The sequence below is a fragment of the Bubalus kerabau genome, chromosome 15 (genome assembly GCF_029407905.1).
Source record: "Bubalus kerabau isolate K-KA32 ecotype Philippines breed swamp buffalo chromosome 15, PCC_UOA_SB_1v2, whole genome shotgun sequence".
Taxonomy (NCBI): Eukaryota; Metazoa; Chordata; class Mammalia; order Artiodactyla; family Bovidae; genus Bubalus; species Bubalus kerabau.
In genome coordinates this window covers 33,121,830-33,139,306 of record NC_073638.1, presented here as the reverse complement: position 1 = coordinate 33,139,306, position 17,477 = coordinate 33,121,830, and positions in this window count along the sequence as shown.

The window sequence follows — 17,477 nt, the reverse complement described above, 5'->3', positions numbered from 1 at the left end:
GGACCAGATGCCATGATCTTAGTTTTCTGAATGTTGAGCTTTAAGCCAACTTTTTCACTCTGCTCTTTCCCTTTCATCAGAGGCTCTTTAGTTCTTTGCTTTCTGCCATAAGGGTGGTGTCATCTGCATATCTGAGGTTATTGATATTTCTCCCGGCAATCTTGATTCCAGTTTGTGCTTCATCCAGCACAGCTTTTCTAATGATTTACTCTGCATAGAAGTTAAATAAGCAGGGTGACAATATACAGCCTTGATGTACCCCTTTCCCGATTTGGAACCAGTCTGTTGTTCCATGTCTAGTTCTAAATGTTGCTTCTTGACCTGCATACAGATTTCTCAAGAGGCAGGTCAGGTGGTCTGGTATTCCCATCTCTTTCAGAATTTTCCACAGTTTGTTGTGATTTACACAGTCAAAGGCTTTGGCATTGTCAATAAAGCAGAAATAGATGTTTTTCTGGAACTTTCTTGCTTTTTCGATGATCCAGCGGATCTTTTCTAAATCCAGCCTGAACATCTGGAAGTTCATGGTTCATGTACTATTGAAGGCAGGCTTGGAGAATTTTGAGCATTACTTTGCTAGCGTGTGAGATGAGTGCAATTGTGCGGTAGTTTGAACATTCTTTGGCATTGCCTTTCTTTGGGATTGGAATGAAAACTGACCTTTTCTGGTCCTGTGGCCACTGCTGAGTTTTCCAGATTTGCTGGCATATTGAGTGCAGCACTTTCATAGCATCACCTTTTAGGATTTGAAATAGCTCAACTGGAATTCTATCACCTCCACTAGCTTTGTTCATAGTGATGCTTCTTAAGGCTCACTTGACTTCACATTCCACGATGTCTGGCTCTAGGTGAGTGATCATACCATCATGATTATCGTGACTGACTTGGGACAGTTAAGTGAGCAAGAATTACATTTTAATTATGTTAAGCCACTGAGATTTAGGAAACTTTTTTTACAGCAGTTATTACCCTACTATCACACACCTGCTAAAACAGCATGTGAAACCATTTATTTTGAAAGAAGGGACCTCAAACCAATGTGTTATCACTGAAAACTCCTTATGTAATGAGGAGTACAAGGATGGTGCAAGTGTGCTCTAATTAGAGGAGGTTCCAATTAGAGGCCAGAGTTAGAAAAGGTCTGTAGAGAGCTCACAAAAAATGCAGTCATGAAAATATTTCTGGAAATGTTAGTCCAAGCCCAGTTTTTCAATAACTTTTATTAATGGCTCAAAGATAGAAACCTTGATTAAATTTGCAGATGCCAGGGAATTGAAAGGAATAGTTAATGCACAGACTGAAAAAAATCAAACTCCAAATGGATATCTAAAATATTCAGAGATTGGCTAAATCTAAAAAGATGAAATTTAATAAGGATGCATGTAAAGTTCTGTTCTACAATTGGATGCAAAAAAGCAGTACAGAGTTACAGAGTGGGGACAATCTTTGTTTGCTTATATGGGGAGTTTTCAGTGATAACACGTTGGTTTGAGGTCCCTTCTTTCAAAATAAATGGTTTTGTGTGCTGTTTTAGCATGTGTATGATAGTAGAGTAATAGCTGCTATAAAAAAGTTTCCTAAATCTCAGTAGCTTAACATAATTAAAATTAAATTCTTGCTCACTTAACTGTCCCAAGTCAGATGTCACATGTCTTTATGTGTTTTCTCCTACATGGAAACCCAGGTCCTGGGCTCCTTCTATGTGGGGCCCCAGCGATTCTCTAAGCTATGGTCTCACTGTTATTTACATCCAACTTGAGGAATAGAGAAGAAAGAGTGGAGAGAGGACCTCTGTTTCAAACCTTGGCTCAAAGATATTCCATGCCATGTCCTCTCACATTTCATTATCGAGGGAGACTAGGAGATATGTTAATAGCTCTTGGATGGCAAACTTCCTTCCAGAAACAAATCTATATTATGAAAATAGAAGACCCAGGTTTCTGACTTGTTTACCATCCATTCATCCCTTAGGCCATCCAGGCTGGAGATGATAGCCCCAGCTTCGGCCAGTCCCCAGTTGGTGGGTTAGTATCAATTCCGTTCAGTTCAGTTGCTCAGTCGTGTCCGACTCTTTGCGACCCCATGAATCGCAGCATACCAGGCCTCCCTGTCCATCACCAACTCCCAGAGCTTACTCAAACTCATGTCCATTGAGTCAGTGATGCCATCCAGCCATCTCATCCTCTGTCATCCCCTTCTCCTCCTGCCCCCAGTCCTTTCCAATGAGTCACCTTTTCACATGAGGTGGCCAAAGTATTGGAGTTTCAGCTTTAGCATCAGTCCTTCCATTGAACACCCAAGACTGATCTCCTTTAGAATGGACTGGTTGGATCTCCTTGCAGTCCAAGGGACTCTCAAGAGTCTTCTCCAACACCACAGTTCAAAAACATCAATTCTTCGGTGCTTAGCTTTCTTCACAGTCCAACCCTCACATCCATACATGACCACTGGAAAAACCATAGCCTTGACTAGATGCACCTTTGTTGGCAAAGTAATGTCTCTGCTTTTGAATATGCTATCTAGGTTGGTCATAACTTTCCTTCCAAGGAGTAAGTGTCTTTTAATTTCATGGCTGCAGTCACCATCTGCAGTGATTTTGGAGCCCCCCAAAATAAAGTCTGACACGGTTTCCACTGTTTCCCCATCTATTTGCCATGAAGTGATGGGACCAGATGCCATGATCTTAGTTTTCTGAATGTTGACCTTTAAGTCAACTTTTTCACTCTCCTCTTTCACTTTCATCAAGAGGCTTTTTAGTCCCTCTTCACTTTCTGCCATAAGGGTGGTGTCATCTGCATATCTGAAGTTATTGATATTTCTCCCGGCAATCTTGATTCCAGCTTGTGCTTCCTCCAGCCCAGCGTTTCTCATGATGTACTCTGCATATAAGTTAAATAAGCAGGGTGACAATATACAGCCTTGATGTACTCCTTTTCCTATTTGAGCATTCCATTTTAGGAGGAAAAATAGGCAAAAAAAAAATCTTTATCTATCTATATATCTATACACACACACACACATATATATATATACATATACTTGGAAGCAATGGAACAGAAGAGACGATGGAAAGATCTGGGAATGTTTATTCTGGACAAGAGAAGGCCCTGAGGGACTCGATGGCTATCTCTAGCTATTGGAAATCATCTTTAAATGTTAGAGTTCTCCGAGGTTGTATTTTATGCTTCTCCTTTCTCAGATTGTGTTTTCTGTACCTGAATGATTCCACATATTCTTAAGCTTATTATTCACTGAGATGCTGGGTTTATTTCTCCAAGCTCATTTTTGCCTCTGAGCTGCTAACTTGTATCCAGTTACTCACCATTCATCTTCACTGGCATTTTAAAGTTACATCAAACAGATCCAGTCTCAACTCATCGGTACTTGGTGTACCAACAATTGGCAGTACCAACAGTCACCTAATTCCTCATGTTAGAAGCCAGAGACATCTATGAACTACCACCTTTCCTTCATCATTTGCATCAAATGAGTTATCCAGGCCTTTCGATTTTATTTCATAAATATTCCTTAAAGGTATATATGTATTAGTACAGGTTGAACTTAGGTTTTCGATTATTTTTTTCACCTGGATAACAAATAGTCTCACTTCTTCAACCCTTGTTTATCTACACTGCCTCTAGAGTAACCTAACAAAAAGCTACTTTTATTTTATTCTCTTTTTCAAGTCACATTTAAGGTGCTATGTCTGATACTTCTTTAGTTGCTCAGGCACGTCCAACTCTTTTGCGACCCCGTGGACTGTAGCCCATCAGGTTCCTCTGTCCATGAGATTTCCCAGGCAAAAAAGAAAGAATACTAGAGTAGGTTGCCATTTCCTTTAAGGGGATATCCCGGATGCAAGGATCAATCCCCTGTCTCCTGCATTGGCAGGCAGGCTCTTTACCGCCGACTCACCAAGAAAGCCCTTAGATCTGATATATAAGTCTGTTTATCAGATTCTTGTTTATATCTCTAATCCCACTGCCTACCACTCCCTTCATCATTCTATTTGTAGTTTCCCTGAGTAGATAATAGTATTTCTCATTTCTTTGTTTCCTTATTTCTCCTTTAGGGAATTACTTCCTTGGAACTTTGACTTTCTTTAACCCTTCAAATCTGAATTAAGTACCCTGTTCTGTACATCTGAACACTCTGAGTATACAATAGGCACCTCTCTGCCCACTACAATGTGCCTGTCCCTAACGCATGGGCCATGCCTCATTCATTCTCTATTCGCTGTCTGGTGCCCAGCACCATGTCTGGTGCATACTCGGGTAGTGTCTGACTTGAATTCTCCCGTGGGAGATGGGACAGACTTGGCCTCTGTATCTCAGAAGGCAAAACCACAAAACTGTAGGATCATAGCAGTTGGCTTTCATTGGGTGGTAATGCATGAAATTGATAGGTGACTTCGGAAAGGCACAGGTTTCCTCTTGTTCATTGTATTCAAGTAGAGACTGGAAGAGCCACTTGATAGGGTGCAATGGTGGGGATTTAAGACACTATTGAAGGTGGGCTTGACATCCTGTAGCATCCCAATAAACAGTAATACTCCCTAATTTTGATTCGTATTTGATGGTTTTATAAAAATGTATTTTAATCATCTGAAGTGTGTATGGGGCATAATCAGTGGTCTTGGAAAATGTTTTAAAGAGGAAACAGACATAAAAATCTACAGGTAGAAAACCCAGTCTGAGTAAAATATGTATTCCAATGAGCTTTGGAAAAAATAGAGATCTTTTAAAATGATTGCTGATGACTCTTTTCTGATGGCTATGGGTATTATAACAAGGTGGGTCCAATAAGGGATTTAAGATTGGGGTCCAGATGCTTTAAAGAGGAATTACCTTTTCATTGTGTTACCTTCTACACCCCAAATATCTGTGTTTAGTTTCTCAAAGGGTTTAACAGAGAAAATGACTAATTATTTGAGATTTCATGAGTATTCCTTTGAGGGATCTGAACTATTGCATTGATTCCTATACCTATTTAAAATACCTGGACCCTTAATACTGTGACTCCAGATTGCAAATCCTTTGGGTTAGCTCTTCTGGGGGCAGTGTTTAGAAAGGCAACAGCATTAGGCAAATGAAGTAATAGCTTTCTTTTCATAAAGAGATCTCTTTTCTTTTAATCTCCTCAGGCAAACTTTGCCTTCTGGAGGAATCTGAAACTCAAGGAGAAATATGGCTTTTGACTACCTGGCCTTGAAGCTGGAGAGAAAATTTTATTCTCATAATTTACAGGCTTGTTTTTCTGTTAGTCATTAAGAAAGATTATCCCATTTGTCTTGCTATAGGATGAGCATGCACTTTTATATTTCCTTTCATGGAAAAAAATGTTTGGGTGTTTTTTTTTTAAACAGGTGTAAGTTCTTTGAGGGGAGGCTTATTTCTTGTTTAACAAAGAGTTGGATGTAATGGAAAGTGCATTGGATTTGAGAATTAGGTACCTGCATTTTGGGCTTCCCTGGTAGCTCAGATGGTAAAGAGTCTGCTTGCTGTGCAGGAGACCCAGGTTTGATCCCTGGTTTGGGAAGATCCCCTGGAGAAAGGAATGGCGACCAACTCTAGTATTCTTGCCTAGAGAACTCCATGGACAGAGGAGCCTGGTGGGCTACAGTCCATGGGGTCACAAAGAGCCAGACACGACTAAGAGACTTTTACTTTCAATCTGCATTTTAACTATGGTTAATTTTGACTGTTGTTTGGGGCCTCTGCCCACACCGAGAAAATGAGGTCATTGGACAAAATAGCCTCTAAGCTCCCTGCTACTTTTTTTTTCAAAAAATTTTTTATTGCAATGTAGTTGCTTTACAGTGTTTTTTCTACTGCACAGCAAAGTGAATCAGCATATATCCCCCCTTTTTTTTGATATCCTTCCCACCACAGAGCATTGAGTTCTCTGTGCTACATACTAGGTTCTCATCAGTTATCTATTTTATACATAGTATCAATAGTGTATGTATATCAATCCCAATCTCCCAATTCGTCCCACCCCCGTCCCCCCTTGGTGTCCATACATACGTTTGTTCTCTATGTCTGTGTCTCTATTTCTGCTTTGCCAATGTGGAGAGCAGTGTGGAGGTTCCTTACAGTAAAAACAGAACCACCACATGTCCCTACTACTCTTATATTGTGTTCTGAGATTCCAGATGATACTTCTCTAATGCCCGTGACAGGGTTTGCCAGTTGGATTCAGTTCAATTCAGTTGCTCAGTTGTGTCTGATTCTTTGCTACCCCATGGACTGCAACATGCCAGGCTTCCCTGTCCATCACCAACTCCCAGAGCTTACTCAAACTCATGTCCATAGACTCGGTGATGCCATCCAACTGTCTCATCCTCGGTTGTCCCCTTCTCCTTCCACCCGAAATCTTTCCCAGCATCAGGGTCTTTTCAAATGAGTCCATTCTTCGCATCAGGTGGCCAAAGTGTTGGAGTCTCAGCTTTAGCATCAGTCCTTCCAATGCATATTCAGGACTGATTTCCTTTAGGATGGACTGGTTGGATCTCCTTGCAGTCCAAGGGGCTCTCAAGAGTCTTCTCCAACACCACAGTTCAAAAACATCAGTTCTTTGGTGCTCAGCTTTCTTTATAGTCCAACTCTTATATCCATACATGACCACTGGAAAAACTATAGCTTTGACTAGAGAGACCTTTGTTGGCAAAGTAAAATATGCTGTCTAGGTTGGTCATAGCTTTTCTTCCAAGGAGCAAGTGTCTTTTAATTTCATGGCTGCAGTCACCATCTTCAGTGATTTTGGAGCCCCTCAAAATCAAGTCTGTCACTGCTTCCACTGTTTCCCCCATCTATTTGCCATGAAGTGATGGAACCAGATGCCATGATCTCAGTTTTCTGAATGTTGAATTTTAAGCCAACTTTTCACTCTCCTCTTTCATTTTCATCAAGAGGCTCTTTAGTTCTTCTTTGCTTTCTGCCATAAGGGTGGTGTCATCTGCATATCTGAGATTATTGCTATTTCTTCCAGCAATCTCGATTCCAGCTTGTGCTTTATCCAGCCCAGCATTTCTCATGTTGCACTCTGCATATACATTAAATAAGTAGGGTGACAATATACAACCTTGATGTACCCCTTTCCTGATTTGGAACCAGTCTTTTGTTCCATGTCCAGTTCTAAATGTTGCTTCCTGACCTGCATACAGGTTTCTCAAGAGGCAGGTCAGGTGGTCTGGTATTCCCATCTCTTGAAGAATTTTCCAGTTTGTTGTGATTCGCATAGTCAAAGACTTTGGCATAGTCCGTAAAGTAGAAGTTTTTCTGAAACTCTCTTTCTTTTTCAGTGATCCAACGGATGTTGGCAATTTGATCTCTGGTTCCTCTCCGTTTTCTAAAACCAGCTTGAACATCTGGAAATTCACAGTTCACGTACTATTGAAGCCTGGCTTGGAGAATTTTGAGCATTACTTTGGTAGCATATGAGATGAGTGCAATTGTGTGGTAGTTTGAGCATTCTTTGGCATTGCCTTTCTTTGGGATTGGAATGAAAACTGACCTTTTCTGGTCCTGTGGCTACTGCTGAGTTACCCAGATTTGCTGGCATATTGAGTGCGGCGCTTTCACAGCATCATCTTTTAGGATTTGAAACACCTCAACTGAAATTCCATGACCTCCACTAGCTTTGTTCGTAGTGATGCTTCCTAAGGCCCACTTGACTTTGCACTCCAGGATGTCTGGCTCTAGGTGAGTGATCACACTATCGTGATTATCTGGGTCATGAAGATATTTTTTGTATAGTTCTTCTGTGTATTCTTGCCACCTCTTCTTAATATCTTCTGCTTCTGTTAGTCTGTACCATTTTTGTCCTTTATTGTGCCCGTCTTTGCATGAAAAGTTACCTCGGTATCTCTAATTTTTTTGAAGTGATCTCTAGTCTTTCCCATTCTATTGTTTTCCTCTATTTCTTTTCATTGATCACTGAGATCATGAACTCCTTATTGCAAAATTCAAACTTAACTTGAAGAAAGTAGGGAAAACCACTGGACCACTCAGGTAGGACTAAATCAAATTCCTTATGATTATACAGTGGAAGTGACAGATACAAGGGATTAGATCTGATAGAGTGCCTGAAGAACTATGGATGGAGGTTCATGACGTTTTATCGGAGGTCAGTTTGATTGGGCCAACTTAGATGAAGAAAATGACCTAAAGTTGGTGTCTTTAGTTGAGGATTCTGGATTTGAAGTTCACTACATATAAGAAACACTCCTCAGAAATAATCATGGCATTTACCTTGGATTCCCTTTCATGGACACCACCTCCCCACACAAGGACTGCACATTAATAATTGTTAAATGTAAGCATAGGGCTCTGCTTATAGCAGTTACTTCTGAGATCTCCCCTTTCATCAGTACCTCCTTATTCATATTTAGATCCTTATTGCTTACTAATCTATATTCTCATATTATCTTGTTCAAATCACCTGTGAGGTATCAATTATATGATTTAATTGCTCTTTATATTTCTGTTTTCAGAGCTAGGGTATGAGTTTTTTGATTAAAAAGAAAAACAAATTGTCTTTTCCCCCCCTAGTGGCCAGCCCCAGTGCCTGGCACATGGTAGAGATACTCCCTGAATCTTTGTTGAGAGAATGAATGCTGTCCTATTCGATTTTGCCAGAAAGAGCTGACTCTGTAAAAAGTTGATGAATTGAAGTGCTTTATGATCAGTCTAAAACATAGAAGGTGATTGCTTCTGAAAATGGGATGCATCTTTTCTTTGTTTCTTGGCATTTTTCCTGTGAGGAATGGAACTTGAGCAGATTAAATAGGACTCGATCTTGAATCCACAAATGACACCAAGCCTGAAATGATGCTGAGGTTGGAAGTGATTTAGTTCACTTGAATTTTATTTGAGGGATAATGTTTTCCTTCTGGGAAGAAAAACGCTAATGAAAAAAATCACCTCCCGACTACAACTCAGAAGTAATAGGAATCTGGCCAGAAATATGATCTTATGAAAACTCTCCAAGCAAAGCATCTTATACTGATGTCTGTGCCTTTGGATTGACATTCTGATGTTTGCCTTTCTCTGGTTTCCAGAGATCAGGGTGGAGAGAGGCGCCAGGGTAACAAGCCAAATAGGTCTATTATGGGATGTCATGCTCACTGGGCATGAGTGCTGTCTCCTAGGACATTTATAGCGTTTATTACTCAGCCCAACTTTAATAACACATGGACAGGCCTGGGGCAATTTGTAAAGGATCTGAGAGGTTTTTTTTTTGTTATGAATGTCTGTATTATAGAATTAGTGAATTTCAGGATTGGACTGGATTGGAAAGATGATCTCATCAAAGGGGCCCCAGCTCTCTACTGGAGAAGAACTGCTTTCAATATCCTGACATTCTAAATAGTCATGTATATTGGGGGACCATTTATAAGGATAAGTTGGCAGATGGTGACTGTTAAGTTGTAAGATAGAACATGGGCAAAAGTGGCAAATACTAACTCTACCTTTTCCCTTGGAGCTATGGAGAGATGGGGAAGGATAGGAATGACCATCCGTCCTGAATTTTCTGCTATAAACCATAGTTAGAAGAGTGTGAATGAGGTGCAGTGAGGTAACTCAATGAAGAAAGATTCCACTATTTTAGAGATCAGTGGTTCTTTTATAAATTAATTTTTAATTAGTATAGTTGCTTTATAATGTGTTAGTTTCTCATGTACAGCAAAGTGAATCAGTTATACATATATATACATATATATATATCTCTCTCTCTCTCCCCTCTTTTGTAAGCTTCTTTTCCATGTAGGTCATTACAGACTATTGAGTAGAGCTCCCTGTGCTATACAGTAGGTCTTTAATAGTTATTTTATATATAGTAGTATATATCGGAGAAGGCAATGGCACCTCACTCCAGTACTCTTGCCTGGAAAATCCCATGGATGGAGGAGCCTGGTAGGCTCTAGTCCATGGGGTTGCTAAGAGTCGGGCACGACTGAGCGACTTCACTTTGACTTTTCACTTGCATGCATTGGAGAAGGAAATGGCAACCCACTCCAGTGTTCTTGCCTGGAGAATTCCAGGGACAGGGGAGCCTGATGGACTGCCGTCTATGGGGTCGCACAGAGTTGGACACAACTGAAGTGACTTAGCAGTAGCAGCAGCAGCAGCAGTATATATATGTCAATCGCAATGTCCCAGTTTATCTCCCCTTCCCCCTTGGTAACTGTGTTTATTTTACATCTATGACTCTGTTTCTGTTTTGTTTATAAATAAGTTCCTTTGTATCATTTTGTTTTTAAGATTCCTCATATAAGCGTTATCATATGATATTTGGCCTACTCTGTCTGACTTACTTCACTCAGTATGACAATGTCAAGGTCCATCCACATGGCTGCAAACAGCATTAGTTTGTTCTTAGACTTTAATGTTCATCAAGTCACCTGGAGATCTTGGTAAAATTCAGGTTCTGATTCAGAAATTCTGGAGTGGAGTCTGAGATTTGCTAGAAGGTTTCAGGTGATGTCAGTGCTGCTGACCTATGAACCACAATTAAAGTAGTAAGATTGTAGAATCTACAGGGCTGATTAGTCTATTGGGAATTGAGCCCCATGATAACCATCTTGAATAGAGAAGAAGCAGAGTCTTACGTCATTATGATGAAAAAATTACTGAGTTATAGATGGTCAGAACTGAAAAAGAACTTTTAGAGATAATCCAGTCAATTGGTTTCCAAATTTGTTTTTTAAATTCTTTTGTTTTTTAAAGCACAATTGCACATAGAACTTCACTATATAAAACAGTTCGAAACTTTGATGCTTTGAATCTGAAACAGAGAGTTGGGAGCCAACTTGCCCTCCCTCGACTCCTCTCATTTCTTTGGAACTCGTGTGTCATTTCGTTAGAACCCCAGGACTCTTGAGTAGCACTTGAAAAACTGCTAACCTTATTCAGTGCATTCAGGAAATAATCAGGTGGAACCCAAACCCAAATCACGATTGCTTGACTGATATTCTTTCTAGTATGCAAGGCATCATGACTCATTTATGACCTTGGTTTGGAAGCTAATTATAATTGATGTGGGCTGTCTCTGGTTATCTGGGTGTTGGTCTATCTCTGACATAATTCCTGCATCCCTTGCACTCACTCACAGCTAACTTGGGACTGGGGAAAGTCACTTAACCTTTCTGGGTCCCAGGTTTCTGATCTATAAAATGAAGAAAATTACAACCTTTTCTATTTGGGCTTCCCCGGTGGCTCAGATGGTAAAGAATCTGCCTGCAATGCAGGAGACCTGGGTTAGATCCCTTGGTCAGGAAGATCTCCTGGAGAAGGGAATGGCTACCCACCCCAGTATTCTTGCCTGGAGAATTCCATGAATAGAGGAGCCAGCAGGTCATGGGGTCGCAAAGAGACTCTTTGCTCAAGACTGAGAAACTAACACTTTCACTAAATATATTACCAGCACAGTGTCCAGAACTGTATGGGAACTAAATAAATATTCAGTGAATGTAAATTAAATGAGGGCAGAGACTGTATTTCTCCTCTCTACCATTGTAACCCCAGTGACATCTTGTGTGGCACCTGTCATGAGCAGATATTAATGCCTATTTGTTAAATAAATGAAGACTAATGATATATCATAGGCAGGACGCTATTTTTTGGTCGTGTGTTTTAAAAGTTTAAGGGATCACCAGGATGATTATGATAATCAAATAAGCTTGAAAGCATCTGTGATGCTCTGCCAGGGGTTGACAAAAAGGAACCACATCATCTGTGTCCCTGGCATCTGGTTGCTTACCACCTCTGACAAACAGCAATGATTAGAATATACAGAGCCTAGTAAAAGTTAAGCAAAAATCTGATCCTTCAGAAAGGGATTAGAAAGGAAGTTTTTTACATAATGTATAGATAGGGGAAATGCATTTCAGATTGAAGAACAAGCGCAAATATAGTTCAGATGGAAAGAAAATAAAGTCTCAGGTAATTTTACTTTCAAACTAGGCATGCAAGGGATTTTGTTAGCTTTCCTCTGAGAAACTGGAGAAGGCATCATGAAAGAAATGAAATTCTCAGAATTGTGCAGGTCCAACTTTTGGCAACAAGTTAAAGCATTTGTCACTGGGGAAGTCAGACTATCATCTGGCTTGTTTCTGGGCAAAGGCCAGTGTAGAAAACAGTTGCATTGTCTGTAGAGAAATGCACAGCAGACAAGTACAAACCCTACTCCTCGTCCAGGTCTTATTCTTCTCTGTGGGGAGCAAGACATTTGGGACACAGTGCATGGATGAGCTGACTGGGGCTAGACTGTGGGAAGAGGACTCTGCAAATCAGCATGTGCACTTTAAACAACTGCACCAGGATTCATTTACCTCTTTTTCTTACTTGCAAAGCCTTGATGGAGAATATCTGCTGGTTCAGTTGGAGAAAAGAGACTTCCTGAGACATGATGTAATTTTTGCAAAGGGGAAACACATGTGGAGTTCTGCAGTGCAAAACAATACCGAGGTGCTGATAGCCGAGCTGTCAGTCATGTGACAGGATACAGTGGGGGTCAGGCAGTGCTACCCAGGACCCTTTGGAGCCTGGGATGTGGGGGAGGGGAAGGGAAGAAAAGGTCTCTGAAGCTTTTTAAATATAGAGGCTCCATTAAGTTTATGAGAGTCTGAAAGGAATGCTTTTCTGTTTTTAGTTAGAATGATTTTCCTCTTTGGAACATGACAGAGCACGCATGTGCTGCTTTTCTGCTCCAGAGTCAGACAGTACTTAGCGTGTTTGTGGAAAGTTTCAGTTTATCTGTGTTTAAAAATTCAGTAGAATAAATGATTATTATCATCATCAGTATCCTCCTTAATGCATTTGTCAGAATCATACATGAGTAATGTGTCTATCCTAGAGCAGTGGGCTAAACCTTGGTCCTAGGGCTTGAAGGCTACACTAGATTTTACTTGCCCTGAACAGTTGAAAATCAGATACATATCCATAGATGTCGGCAAGTAAGAAGTCAAGATTTCATCAGGAAGCAGAAGACTAAGGTGAACCCTGTTTAGGTCTCTGAATCTCTTTTATCTCTTCATCTAGATAGTATTAATGAACTATATAGCCCTCTATTCTATGCTATGGTAATTACAAAGGTGGGAATAACTCACTTTCTTCTTTAAATAGTTGTTTTTCTAGTTGATGAGATGATAAAAATCTAAGAGTTCGCTGCTCACACAGTGGAGTCCTCTCAGACCAGAAGCATGAACACTGCTCGGGAGCTTTTAAAACTGCAGAGCTCAGAATCCACTTCAGGTGGTCCATATGCACATTAAAGGTTGAGAACTGCTGGTGTAAAATAGTGTATTCTGGGAACATTGTGGAAGGATGCTAGTTGGAGAATTCAAGAGAAGTTGGCACTGAGATGGGCTTTGAAAAATGGATAGCTAGAAATATACACAGTGACTCAGAAGTGAGAAAGCAGTGGGTTCGAGAACAGTGAATAATCCAACAGGCAAGTGTGTTGTGGGGAAAGTAGAGATGAAATTGGAAGATTAGGGCAGGTTACCATGAAGTTTGGGCTTTTATAGTATATACATAAAAGCATGATTGTTTGAGTTTTAAGTACTACTACTAATAAAAGGAATATACTAATGATAATGTATTATTAAAATTAAAGTATATAAGTTTATATTCAGAGTTTTCTTATACATTATTTCATTGAGTCTTTCTGTAAGAAGGTGTGATGGGACTATTACTATATTCATTGAGAGGCAGAGTAACAGAGAGGTAAACAAAAAACATTTTCTTCACTTTGAAGGTATAGTTGCATTGTCCTCTGACTTGCATTATTTCTGGTAAGAAGTTCATGGAATTGCATGTTTTCCCCCCTCAAGGTAATGCGAATTTTTTTCTCTGCATTCTTCTAAACATTCCTTTTTGTTGCTGATTCTGGCAGATTGATTATGATGTGAATTGACATTTTTTGAGAATCAAATTTGAAACAACTTCAGCCATTATTGCTTTAAATACATTTTCTGTCCTCCCTCTCTCCTTCTGGGGCTCTTAACTATGCATGTAGTAGTTGCTTGACATTGTTTCACAAGTCACCAAGATTCTGTTCATTTAATTTCTTTTCCCTGTTAAACTTTAGTCTGAAGAGTTTTTTTTTTTTTTGCTATGTTTTCAAATTTACTGATATTTCTTCTGATATGCTATAATTGAGTACATTTCTTACTTCAGATACTGTAGTCTTCTAGAAGACCCAAAGGTATATTTTGTTTCATTTTTTTTTTTTTACTGCTTTAGTATTTTCCTGTAATTGATGTTTCTTTTAATTCAAGGTCTAGTAAATTATGGCCTCTGGGCCAAATTGAACTGATGATCCATTTTTATATGGCCTATGATCTGGGAATGGCTTTTAAGTTGTAAAATTGTTTTAAAAAGTTGAAAATATGCACCAGAGACCATGTATGGTCCATAATACTTAAAGTATTTGATATCTGGCTCTTTACAGAAAAATTTTGCTGACCTCGTCTTTAAATCCTTGATTTAAATTATAACTGTTTTAAGGTACTTGTTTGTTGATTCTGTTATCTCTGTAATTTCTAGGTCTGTTTCTATTGACTAATATTTTCCTTTGCCACTGCTTTGCAAGTCTGGTAATTTTTTATTGGATGTTAGGCATAATGAATGTTGTTGAATATTTGCATCACGTTGTCTGTCTTTAAAAAACTTGAGGCTTGTTTTAGCAGCCTGTTAAATGACTTTTGGATCAGCTTGATACCTTTTTAAGCTTTATTTTGGTACTAATTCAGCCATACCATCAGGGTGTGACTTTTCTGGTCTTTCGTCAATGGCGTCTGTGTTCAGCAAGGTCTCTCCATTCTGGTTGATGATTACTGGAATATTTTCTATGTGTATGTGGGCCTATGGAATTGTTCAGCTTATAACTCCCTGGAAGTGAGTCAGTTTTGTCCTGCCTTATAGAGTTTCATTCTAAACTTGGGCAGATCAGTATTTAACCAAACACTTGAACTCATCAGCTCAGTAAAACCCTGGGGCTATGCTTGGGTTGCCCCCACCCACTAACGAAGCAGCTTGAGCATTGTCTCCAAGGAGAAGGACGGCGCATTGTAGTGCTCACATGGCTGTTTCTGGACTGCAGTGCTGAGCTGCCTATGCCTTCCAGGCTCTGAAAATATTTGTTTCATATATTTTGTTTACTTTCTAGTTGTCCACAGTGGGAGAATAAGTCTTGTGCCATATTATGGGCCAAGCGTATGTGCATTTGAGTCAGACAGACTTGTTTCTGGTTCTGATTCTGCATTCACTAGATGTGTACCTTAGGCTAGTCATTAACTTCCATAAACATATGTTTGTCATATGTAGAACAAGGATAGAAGACTTTTTATGAGGATTAGATTGAAACAGTGCATGTCAGATATTAACTAAGTGCCTAGAAAATAATATAAAATAAATACATTATGGTTATTATTGCATCTCATTTTGGGGAAGCCCAGAGAAAGGAAGTTACTTGTTCAGTATCATACAGTAAGCAGTAGAATTGGTTTCTCTCCCGGGAACTCTGACTCCAAAGCCTCTGTTCTATGTCAGCATTGACCTTGGCTAGCTCACATGGAAATGGTTGAGCCACGGAGACCAGAGAGTCAGAGGGCCCAAGAAAGGGCCACGCTGATGCAGAATGTGTTATAGGAAATGAAAGGTTCTAAGTCACAATTAGATCTGAAAGGATGCGTGGATTGGAACACAAGCTTGTTGCTTGTTGGGGCTAGACGCTGTGTGTAATGGTGACGCATATGCCAGTGGTGGGAACAAGTGGGTTTCTTCCTTACTGAGCCCTCGGTTGCACTGTAACTGATTAGCCAGCATGGTTCTAACTGTTTCCATTTCCCACTTTCTATCCCTGCCCACACCACTAGGGTGCTTCAGTCAGACAGACTCTACCCTTTCTGGCTGCCTCCTATTCCTGCACCCTGTGTGAAATATCCCTTTATTGCAGAGGGCTCCTGCAGGTCCCAAGTGGGTCATGAAAGGGCATCTGAGTAAACACACAGTCAGTACATCGAGGGTGCAACAGTCTAAGACAGGTGTGTCAAAGTGGGCGTCAGGGTGGACTTCAGTTGACCTGGGGCCCAAGCCATAGAGATGGGTCTGACAGGTGATAGAAGATTGATTTGGATTCTGACCCCAGTTCTGCCAATTCCTAGATAGATAATACTGGGCAAATTACCAAACTTCTCTCAGCCTCCAATATCTTAATCTGTGAAGTGATGAAAACAGGGGCTTTATGAGATTAGATAAGATAATGTATGCAACACACTTTACACATAGTGAAACTGAGAAATACAACATCCCCATCCCCAAATAATAATGAGAGCGTGTACTCACAAAAATCTAACTCTCGAAAGTCCATTCCACTTCCTTTCCTCCCAGATTCTTGTACAACTAGGAGCCTGGAGCCTGAGCTAATGTTCTCTGACAACTGCCTTCATTCACAGACCCAAACCTAAATGGTCTTCGTTCTGGCAAACAAAAACCAAATGCATTTTTTAAAAGAGAATTTAATGTTAGGAGTTTGTTAAACAGGCATTGAAAGAATGAAAAGGCTAAAAAGAGACTATGGAGGCAGCATGGAGATGGTTCCTGCAGGAAGCAGCTGCCATTCCTAGGCTGTTTCCTGGGGAGGAAAGAGACAAGAGGCAAGCTGGGAGGATTAGAACCCAAAGCTTAGAGGAACAATCCCAGGAAGCCGGGACTGAGAGGAGAAGGGGTTTGACCTTGCTGTTGCCACAGGAGCTTGGTTTGGGGACCCCGTGTAGCTGGGACTTGGGCATCAGAAGAAAGGGTACTGCTCAGCTGGTGATGGTGCCTCTGAAGGGCCCTGTTATCACATAAGTGAGCAAAAACCTGGATCCTGGGCCAATTGTTTCTGCAACTCACTGCTGCTGCTGAGATGGGGAACTTGCTGGGTGACACTTACGGCCAGTAAACAGGAAGAGAAATCCCTTTGTCTAGGCTTGCAGTCTATGGACAGAGTGCAGCAGACATCTGGCTGGCAGAGGAGAAGTGAGGTGTTCCGAGTCCCCGCCTCAGTGTGGTGAAGCAGAGTCTGGGAGGGTGTGTTTGGAACTGAGAGGCAAGAGCTGAAAAACCAGCACAACATGCTTTGTGCTCTGATCCCTGACCTTTTTCTGATCTCCGTGTCTCCTGACTTCCAGATTTGTTTCCTGTTTACTCTCCTGCCTCCATGCTAGCAATTGATATTTCGTCCCATTTATGCTGCTCGGATCTTTGGGATTCTCTCCTTGATTAGGATTTGCATTTGTTAGGAGTTTTTTGGGTGTGAATCAAAAAAGGCTAACTTGACCTAGCTTAGACTTTTGTTTTGGGCCTCTACTGAACAATATAACTAGGAAGGAAAAGAGTCCACTGGGGGCAATTAAAACAAGGATGCCATGCTGCTGGTGTTTCTCTTCCATCTCTGGTCTGAGTTTTCTCAATAAGTTGGCCAAT